Source organism: Megalopta genalis, unplaced genomic scaffold, assembly GCF_051020955.1.
Source record: "Megalopta genalis isolate 19385.01 unplaced genomic scaffold, iyMegGena1_principal scaffold0095, whole genome shotgun sequence".
Taxonomy (NCBI): domain Eukaryota; kingdom Metazoa; phylum Arthropoda; class Insecta; order Hymenoptera; family Halictidae; genus Megalopta; species Megalopta genalis.
The window spans coordinates 632,423-643,824 of NW_027476164.1; the positions used below are offsets into that span (position 1 = coordinate 632,423).

An 11,402-nucleotide genomic window follows, 5' to 3' on the forward strand; every position below is an offset into this window, starting at 1 on the left:
TACCATAATTAGCAAAAATACTCCTATCATAATTGACAGAAGGGTCTCTCTACCTTTTCAGCGAACGGCAAAAATAAAAGGCATTTTCGCCAAGGGAAGGTGTTACTTCGAATCATTTAACCCTTTCGTAGGCACTATGAACTAAGCTTAGCGCCCACTTTTAGTGCGCATATGGATCCCAGGCTCAACTATCGCCACCGTTGAAACGCGTGTAGAGCACCGCGTGAAACGTAACCGATAGGCTTGGAAGGGTGTTGATACGGCTGCCGTGGTTTCGAAAGCTCGATTATGCGTGCCGAAGCTTTCGGAATGCTCGTCGCGGTCGCACGACTTTGAAATTTCTTGTCGCTATCCAACCGAGCATGCGGTTCAGCCAATTGTTTGGTACGATCGGTTATTTCGTACAGGAGTGCCGATATTTTCACCTAATCGACGAAATTGCAAATCAGATTCCGATAGTTAATGATAATAATAATAATAAAAACAAAAAGAGAAGAGTTTCGATAATACACGAAAGAGATTCAGGAATGTGTCGATCAATTTTTGATAGTTCGGGAATCATCCCTTTCCGGGGGTTAACATAATTATGGACACGCTGTATAGAATATTGAATAAGAAATTAATCTATTAAAATAAAAGAAAATTCTGCATTATCGTTCGTTCATTCTAATATATATAGTAATCTAATATATTCTAATTCTATAATAAACAAAAATTAATTAATGTAATATATAACAGTTAAAAAAAGAACCGAAATTAAAAGTAACCGTAGCTAAAAAATCAAAAATATTCATCCGGTTTCCGATGGATCAACGTAAAATACCGGAAAAGCTGATTATTAATTAATGTGTATATGTTATTTTATATGTGGCTGGGTTCCAGAAATATATCATCGCGACGTTTGGTGATCGTTAAATCTGTTGTCTTCGAAATCATATTCAATCGATCGGCTTCGTTGAGATACAAATGCTTCGAAAATTATCATCGACTATTTAATATTATATTGATACTAAAAAATATTTTCACATCTACTTGACGATTTTGGGAAGTATTTTTTCTCGTTTGACAGTTCACTGTGTTTCGATCTTTTTGACAACAGCTCTCCCACGATATATCGACTCGAACATCGATTAATAAAAATTATGCGATGTTCCAGAGATATTTAAGCTTCTTAGCGAGAACCGAGTATGCATTCTGTATACCACGTTTGCATTAAGACGCGACGTTTCACGATTTTGTAACAATAAATTGATTCGGCGCATATATATACATATATTCGAACCACGAAACTCACGAAACTGGAAAATATAAATTGAACAGCAATTTAATTATATATTATTTATATTTACTATTATATTTATATCTATATATACTTATTTATATAGTTATCGACGTATTTGAAAAATGTATCTCGCAGCCATTAGCTCGATGTAATTTTCAATTTTCAATCTGTTACGGTCTGATCCTTTCGAATTACAAATTATTGAAAATTGAGAATTGAAAATTGAAGATTAAAAATTGAAAACTGAGAATTGAAAATTACATCGATTGCCCGGATCTCACCACGTGGAGGTTGCTGCGAGTGGAGATCAGAAAAAAAGTCAGAACGAAGCCGGAATTTCTCTCTCTAGTTATGGCTCTAGTTATGGCTCTAGTTATGGCTCTCGTTATGGCTTTCTTTCTTAACAGAAGTTTTGTTTTACCGTTTCGGTGCCACATACGTGTTATCTCGCGATGCACTACCGTTCGTGCGGTACTGCAGACGAGTAAACATGCTTCGATTCGAGAGAACTTTAATTCGAAAAAGTTTGGTTTTCCTTTGACCAAACATAGAAAGGCATGCTAAATGACCATAGATGGAGCAAAACCAGAAGCGCATGTTTAGTCGTTCTGCAAGCACCTTACACGTGCAGTGTCGATGCAAGCGACATAACACGTCCATGAGAGCGAAGCGGTATTACAAATAACCTACCCCCTTAATAACTAGCCCCTTAATAAGTGGCCCCTTATTAATTAACACCTTAATAACTAACGCCTTAATAATTAACGCCTTAATAACTAATCACATAGTCAACGAATTATTGCGAAAGAAGCGAATCTAGCCGCAATAATTCGAGACACGCGTGACACCTACGCAGTAGAGACTCTTTAATCCGACGGTTTATTTTTGCAATATCTATCTCTCTATCTTAAATTATCTAATAAAGTATTATAAAAATAAATGTTCCGATAAAGAAGTCTCTACTGTCTTAAGTCTTAACCCTTTCACAGGCACCGAGAACTACGCTTTCCACCCACTTTTAGCGCGCGCATAGACTACCAGGCTCGAATATTCCTACCGTTCAAATGTGCTGTCATCTTGAAAATTCGTATTGTGCCCATGAAAGGGTTAATAACTTATCGAAATTACGCATCCATCGGCGGACGAGACGTCTTCGTATGATGATGTCCAGACTGCGGATTTTTTCAATGCAAAATCAAGGAAAATACATCGATTGTAAGAGTTGTTGTTGCCAAATGGAAATTTTTGTTATTTCACGAATAATTTTGTAGAAAAGTTGAAATTATAATATAGATCACCGACTTTTGCCGAAATAGAAAAAATCCGCAGTCTAGTGATGTCCAGCGACGAAAACCTGAAACCCCCCAACCCCCCAACCCCCCAACCGCCCAACCACCCAACCCTCCAACCCTCCAACCCCCCAAAACCCCAAGCGATTCGGGTACCTTAGGGACGCTACTCCCTGTTAATCAATCACTGTTCGGTGATTGATTTCCCTACGGTATTTATCTATTTATCATCAAGAATTTATCATCATTATGAGGAAAAATCTAAAAAAAATAATAAATATATTTAATAAATATAATATTATATAAAATAAGAAATATATTTAATAATGGTAGTCCACTCGATATGCAGGGTGTCCCGAAATGATGATACTTCCGAGAAACGAGAGTTTCTCTCGATTATTCGAAGCAACTTTTTTCGTTAGCGAAAATGCAATTCGCGGCCTCCGAGTAATTAATTCGTAAATGAATTACTTCGAAATCAATGAATTACTTTAAACTAAAATCAATTAATTACTATATCGATCTACTTTGTAAATCTTTGAGCAAACTTTGTCCACGAGTTACTAACGAGGAACACTGGCCAATGAGAGACGAGAAGCTCGCCTAACGCTAGGAGACCGAGCCAATCAGCAGAACTGGGCCCTGTCCACTAATTGTCACGGCCGCCTCGCGCCAGACGATCTCTCGCCTCTCATTGGTCGCTGTTTTTCGCTAATAACTCGCAAACGAAGCCGCGGACTGCATTTTCGTCAAGGAAAAAGACTACTTCAAATGACCTCGGTAACCCGTCTCATTTCCTGCAAGTACCATAATTCTGGACACGCATATTTCAAACAAACGCGTGACCATATTCGCGCAACGCTATTTTCAGGTTATAGACATTGCTGTCCGAAAGCAAACGCGATTTCAGTGCATTCTTCGTCGCAACGCTAACTTATTGAACTCAAAAAATGGAAAGCTCCCGTGCACTATAATTTTTTACCGCGCAACGCTAAATGCAAACGCAACGCGACGAGACTCTAAATGCAAACGCGACGCGAACTATTTAATTCGTTTGCAATGTATCATCCTCCCTGCACACTCAATACAATCGTAATTCCATTCTAACTTCGCATCTCACAAATTCATCGCAACTCTATCATCCGAATAATCAACTTCACACCGGAAAATCGATTTTGCAAGTCGCAACGAACCCCTCATTCCCTCCATCGATCTACACCTGTTTCGATACCTTGTCCCTTCTTTCGAAAACGACAAGACACGAAACAGGTTGCATGATAAAAAAATTCTCGCAAAATTTACTGCTACAACGCGATCGAACCACTGCGTTTTTTTCGAAAAGTATGACATGCCCTGAAACGCGTTGTTACGTTCCCAGCATTTTACGCTCACGCACCATCGATTGGCAAAGACACGCGTCGCTACGTCCAAAAGAAATCTACACACGATTTACTCCTCGAAACGCAAGGCGCTTCGATACCACGGCACCCTCTGCATTAGATGCTAATGCAACGGTTGCAACGGTATCGTCGTGCGTGCCGACATAGGTGACACAACTCAATGCGTCTTTTTTTTACGTCGACACTTTCGTACGACCGAGGACACGCACACAAAGGGTTGCGCGTTGTATCGCACCGCGAAAACTTGGACGGAGCAACGCGCGTCGCGATGTCGCGCCAATTGCTGCAACTTGTTGATCTTGGAATGCAACAACGAGTTTCTGTTCTACGCAATGGTCCGGTGGGCGTATGCACCACGTGTTCGCACTCCTCCCCCCACAAAAAAGAAAAGGGAAGGAATAAAACATTCGTGCTCCCTGTACCGATCTTCCGGTGTCTCGCGAGAACAACCCGAACAGGCGAATTACGATTATATCTCGCGTGCAGAGAGGAAATCGAAGCGAAAGGGGTGGAAAGAAACGCGCAATTTTCGCAACGCTAGTCTATAAAATTTCGTTAAATAGTATCTTAGTTAAATAGTAAGTTAAATATTATCTGTCAACAGCAACGCGAGCAGTGCATTCTTGATTTCGATGTTAATTAGCTCGATTCGGAAATTGAAAACTCTCTCGTGCACTTTCATTTATATTCACGCAACTCTAAAAGGGGGATCAACGATTGCGAGACGACGACGATGATGATGATGATAATGATGATGAAGCTGCGATCCTTGGAACGGCTACTCGCAGCGCGGCATTTGTTTCGCAACGCTAAAAAGCAACGCGTTGGCAAATATGATCGCGACGCTAAGACAACGCGTGGAGGTATCATCGCGACGCTATTATTTCGAGATAGCCTAGCGACAGGGTCTGTCCCCAGATCCTTGGAATCCACCCCGGATTCCTACGCTACGCACCACCCACCCGCCTGGACGTCGTAACGCCAGGACGGATGCGCCTCTTCGTCCGGGACGGTTGTTCCAGCAAGCGGAATGAAGCGGTCTCTCCGAATGGGAGCGGAATTGCAAAAATCTTGAAAACAGATCAGATCACAACGCGAGATCGTATTCACAACGCTATCTTTAAAGCTACGATGCACAAGAAATGCAAAGAAACGCGATCGTTTCGTTCGCAACGCTATTTTTAAAGCTATGATGCACACAAGAAATAAAAGGAAATTGCGATCGTTTCGTTTCGTTCGCAACGCTATATTGAAACTCGCGATTATTTGATTCGCAACGCTAATTTACGTGTCTCTGTTCAAAATGAATTCAAGCAACGCGTAATCGTTTCGCAACGCTATTCGCAAGTCGCGGACGTGCCCGTCTGCGCTGATCGTTGGGGCGACGAGGCCTGCCCATGTTCAAACTACTATACTACTACTACACTATTGTTACAACTAATATTTCTACGTACGAGTACAGTGACGAAGTGGTAACGACAGTTGGCCCCTCGACAGTTTGTCGGAGGGGCCTCTTCATCCTCTTTAGGCCTCTTCTTTTCTTCGGCGATTCGCCTGATGTCCCTAGAACCTTACACGTGCTCCGCAGCTATGTGCAATGCTGTTGGTGCAATGGAGCCGGTATCGTTTCTTTTCGAAAGCCCTAATTCCCGCGCGTACGCGTCCGCGACCACGGAAGCTAAGAGAATCCTCGAAGGATCGATCTCGAGGCCTCTAATCGAACGTCGTGCAACGTTCGAATCGGCCTCGAGTCGCACCCTTCGAGCCCTACCGGTGGCCGACTACCGTTCGAATCGCGGCCTACCCGTAAAGAGGCGATAGCCGGCCCCGGCCCTACCTAACCATTTAAACACACACACCGATAAGGCAAGTTACCTATCCTGCCTAACGCTATATTTAAAAATATGGCAAAGCAATCGTACCAACACATTCACTCCACGGTTCTCACACATACGCTGAGGTGCTAGCCTGCGGAGCATGTCCCGGGACACACTCTGACACCCCAACATGACCCATTTATTCGATTCTAAGGTACATGTTAGTTACTGAAATCGACTGACAATGGTAGCGATCATTGCGATATCATCGAATTTCAATTGGGAAGTTTGTATCACGGACGAGACTCTAACAGACTAATAATAATAGTCGTGTATCGTTTCGTTGAATTTCTTTAAGGGCTCTTGCGAGAACTTCGATTATATTTTCATATATATTATATTTATTATATTTGTATATTATATTATTATATATTTCTACCGGTGAGAATGGAAAATAAGCATTCTGTGCACACATATTTCATAGATCCGCGTTGTACGGCGCGGATCGTATGGAATATGCTCAAGGTTAAAGCTAGCTCTGATCTCAAAGAGAACCGACACAAAACCCACTAAAGCCTAACACACCATACAAGTGGAGATTATGTCGTGCACGATGCGCTAGTCATTGTCAGTCGCGGTTTATAATTGTTATTAATACCGTCCCATGCGCCGTTGCTCGCACCCAACCGAGAAGGATTCGAGCAACGAGCATGGAACCTCGGATCACTGAAAATCCTAACTAAAAAGGGTAATTAGTTTCTCGGGCTAAGATGCTAAATCAAGTTATTGAAAAATGACTGTACTAGTTTGAGAAGATGTTTGAATTTATTGAAGCAAGATTTAATTGAAGCATGCAAGAGAATAGATATGTAATATATATATGAAGTGACAGAAGGAAACATTTTTAATAAATTCACAAAATTTACAAACAATTTAATTTAAGAAACTCCATTATTTGGAAACTTTAATCAAATATTGATTTACCTACCGCGAAACGTCTTTTCGCACGTGACCACTAATGTAATTAGACGGAACAACGTTATTATTTGATACATTGGTGCAGCAATTACACCAACGTAATTCTTCAAATATTCGTATTATGACAATCGCGTATGCAAAAGATCAATTTTTCGGCAGCTTCGAGATAATAATATTTACAATATGAAACAATCGAAGGAAATCGCGATGTGCGAAAAGACCCTACCTACCTAGAAAACTGATTACCACTCAAAGGATTGCAGGGCAATCCTTTGGTCATTGTACTCGTCAAAATTGTCTACGTTATCTACGTAATAAAAAAAAGGAAATCTCTGAACATTCACTCACTACTTGTTGGGCGGAGAGCGTTACGTTAGAGTCCTGGAACAAAAAGAAAAGCAGAGACATATTAAAATACCGTCCGTCATCGTTCACAAAATAATTATTCAATTTTAATTGAATAATTTAAATAATTGAAAATTATACTAACAACCCTGCTTCCTCGACGAAGCCCGACACGTTGCCACTCGATCTCAGCAGTCATTTGTAGTAGCCATTTGCAGCAGTCATTTGCAGCAGCCATCGTCTTCAGATCTGCAACAGCAATACAAAATTCGGTTAAATTCGATCGCAATGCGAAAACAGATTAGAATGAATAAGCAAAGAGCTGCGACGTACCACGTAGCAGTCTTTGTTATCGCGATTGATTTTGTCCTCCTTGGATTTCGAGGAAAATGATGCAATGGTCAGCCGAAAATCCACCCGAATACGGTGTAACCGAGGCCCACGGTCGAATACATAAATAGAACGTCGAATCTGCGACGTGAAAATCGCGGCCGCGAGCGCGATCTCAAGCGCGATCTCAACGGAGAGATCAGGCGCGATCTCAAGCCGGATGATCGAACGCAATTTCAAGCGAAATTAAGCGTGACCTCGGGCGAGATGAAGCGCGATCAAGCGCCAATTATCCCGGCGAGCCGATGTGTCAATTAAATATTTCAGCGGATGATACGAAATAACCGGAGAATAGAATTTAGCGAACGCCGATAATGCCGGAGGATAAGGTGACCGGGAATATAGCGGACCAACCCCTTTCGATTCGAAATCGCCGAGCAAATGATTCGAGGAATGACGGAGCACGCGATCGCGGTCCGCGGACCCACCCTTCGCGAACTGAGGCTGCCGAGCAAATGACTTCGCGAATGTCGGACTAGCGGTCGCGTCGCCCCACCCGTTCGACAGGGTGGCTCGTAATTAATCTCTCCCCGTCGCGTTACCGTATTACGTTTTCGAAATCCTCGCGACGTATTTACAGCCGCGCCCCGATTTATTAGGGTATACAGGCGACCGCGAGTCGGCACAAAAAATACAACTGTTACTATTCTCCCTTAAAACGGGTCGAAACCAGAAACACTGCGCAATTTGCTTGCGTACGCGTGGAATGAGAAGACAGACCCCGTTGTATCCCCACTACCCTGTTGCTGCGTCGTTCCACGCGAAGTCGAACATTGCGTTGTGCAATCATTTTTCAAGTAATATGTCAACCGGTTTCATATCGGAAGACATTTTAACTGTGAATATAATACAGAATGAATGTTTCAATAATTTCTCCGATTTGTAGGATTTTCATTTTGTATAATTTAAGTGCGTTTTATAGATGCGTATGAAAATGAATATTGCGACTCGTAATTAACTTAGAGTTTGACGTATTGTTTTCGACATCCTCGTGACGTATTACAGCCGCGCCCCGATTTATTAGAGTATACAGACGACCGCGAGTCGGCACAAAAAATACAACTGTTACTATTCTCCTTTGAAACAAGTCGAAACCGAAACGCCGCGCAATTCGCGCAATAAAAAACTAACCCCCGTTACGTCACCCTGTTGTTGCGTCGTTCCGCGCGAAATCAAATATTTCGTTGTGCAATCATTTTTTCGGACCGTTATTCAGATATTATTATATCATTATTGCGATTATTATAACGTTAAAAATATGTTGGAACGTATTATATTATTATATGATCATAGTATTATAATATTGTTATTATAATTATTATGATTATTATAATAACAATTAATATATTAATATAATTTTGAGTGGCGAATCACCGGTCGAGAACGCGAAGGATTAAATGATTTAGAAGATAGGAAATATAAAATTACGTACGTTCACGTGCGACAGCGCTATATGTAAAATTACATATTTATCAACAGATATATTATTGCGTAATTGCATTTAACGGTCACGTACACTATTTTTACAGATAGCTCCAAGAGATGCCACATCAACGCGCAAACGGATTTAAAAAACGAATACGTACAGGCTGTCGATACGTAAGTAAATTTTCTCGTCTTCCAAAGAATATATTATAATTTCACCTAATATTATTATTATTAAATCTTTCAAAACGCAATTAACTTCTTCGATACTGGACCGAACGCGACTTTAATGTCTCAATGTTTTCGAAGTCTTACTTATTAATTTATTATTTTTTAATTCGCGATTTTCAATTCGGTTGCATCGTCATTTGCGATTCATGCAATTTAATTGTCCAGTATTTTGCAATTGTGCTGCGATTGCAATTACGAATTGCATTGTAATTGAATCGAATTGAATAGAGATCCGAATCACAGATTACAATGTGATCGAATGACAATGTAATTGAATTGCAATGCGATCGAATTACAATGTAATTGAATCACGATGTGTCAGAATTACAACGCGATTGAATTGCGATGTAACCTTTATTCATTAAAATATCTCGAGCAATTCGATCGTAACTCTGCGCGAGCCTGGCCAAGGGGAAGCTAATTAAAAAACTTGAATAAAATACATTCAGTCGAAAAATATGCAAGTTACACTTCGACATGAATATTCCGTCGTCTTCTCAGATTGGCCTCGATCTCCCAAAGAAGATTCCTAAACGTCTGGATGTATTTCGATCCGATCTTCAAATTAACGAGATGGGGCAAAAATCACGAGCGCGCATTGCGCGTCGTTCACGGCTTTGTCGACAAAGTAAATATTCTCATCCCACCGTCTAACCCGAACGAGGTGCATAAAGGGTGAATGGCGTCGAGGGCCACGTGTGTCACGTACAATGATCTTGTTCGCAGATCATCGCGGGGAGGAAGGGCCAGTGGCAAGCGAAGGAGAAGAGAAACGCGGAGGAACGGGTTACCAAGTACCAGACTTTGCTGGACTTGCTGTTAGATCTGTCGCAGAACGGCGACGCCCTCACCGACGAGGACATTCGGAACGAGGTGAACACGTTCATGTTCGCCGGTCACGATACCACGGCCACCAGCGTGTCCTGGATCCTTTATGTGTTAGGTCGCTATCCGGAGTATCAGACGAGTGTACTGGCAACGCTCGACGCGCCAGCGAATTCAACCCTTCTGGTATCGACCATGAGAATCGTGTGCACGCGAGCGAAAAATTATCGAGCACGTTCGAGACGCAGTTCAGGCAAAGACTCGGCGAGAAAAATGGTATAAACTTTACAAACCTTTTTGTAAACGAGTGGAACAACATTCAAAGAGGAACATAGATGCGGAGATAAAACTGTTATTGGAAGTATGTATTAACCCTTTGCGAGTTAACCCTCGAGTGGTGCACTCCGAGGCACCGCTAGAATGTTTGTATCATCGAAATAATTCTTATATCAAGAAAGTTTAGATTTGCACCCTGTCATGTAAAATGGGAACACTGTAAGACGGAACAATTATTTTAGGTTTACAGTTGAAACGGCTTCGAGCGCAAAGGGTTAAGAAAACAACAACGTTTTCCCATCAATTTTACCGATGGAAAAGGATAAACGTGGATGATAAAAGAGGGACGGCGGATGACGAAAGCGAAGCAATTTATCCGATATTTGTCCGACGTCGCGTATTTAGTTTATTTTATTAGTATTTATACTGTTCTGCGCGAGGAACAGCGACATGTTCGTCGAGTTTTTACCGAGTGCCACAAGATGCTTGTCGGTGTCGACGAATCTAAATGAAGCTATCTTTGTTTCTCTAGAGGAGAAAATTCTGGACGAATATTATAACGTTGCGGGAACTACTCTGCTCTGCTCTGCTCTGCTCTGCTCCGCTCTGCTCCGCTGACTCCTGCGAGCCAGATTAGGGTGTCAGAGTCCTGTAGCGCGCCCGTGGCGCAGCTACCGCGACTCCCATTGCCAAGGTTCGCCGGCTGCTACACGGAGTGGCCGAGCTTCTCGGATCAGTTTGAGTCGCTGGTCGTGAAGAACCGGACTCTTCACGACGTCCAGCGACTACAGTAACTCAAGGGTGCTTTAGAGGGGGAAGCAGTGTCCGACATTGCTCACTACTCCGTGACAGCGGCGAACTTTGGCATCGCGTGGGCGGCCTTGGTCAGGACGTATGCCCGGAAGCGGCTGGTCGTCAGTGCGCTCCTGTCGAGCTTCCTGGCCCTTGCGCCGCTCACCCGCGATCGCGACGGCAGCGGTCTCGCCTTGCTGCGTCGTCGCACTAACGAGGCGTTGGCCCAGCTGCGAAATTTGGGGCGGCCGGTGGACCACTGGGACGACCTGCTGGTCCACCTAACGGTGGAAAAACTCGATCCAAAGTCGATCCACGAGATCCGCGCCGCCGTTGATCCACCCACGTACAC

General features: G+C 42.6%; 1 pseudogene across 1 annotated transcript in view; it reads left to right on the top strand.

Moving 5' to 3' along the window:
* Positions 1 to 11,117, top strand: part of LOC143262196 (cytochrome P450 4C1-like) — an 18,293-nt pseudogene extending 7,176 nt beyond the window's left edge. The window contains exons 3-6 of the transcript XR_013036100.1: positions 9,031 to 9,100; positions 9,659 to 9,785; positions 9,884 to 10,124; positions 10,791 to 11,117. The product of XR_013036100.1 is annotated as a cytochrome P450 4C1-like (transcript). The remainder of the gene's footprint in view (positions 1 to 9,030; positions 9,101 to 9,658; positions 9,786 to 9,883; positions 10,125 to 10,790) is intronic.
* The last annotated feature ends 285 nt before the right edge of the window (positions 11,118 to 11,402 follow it).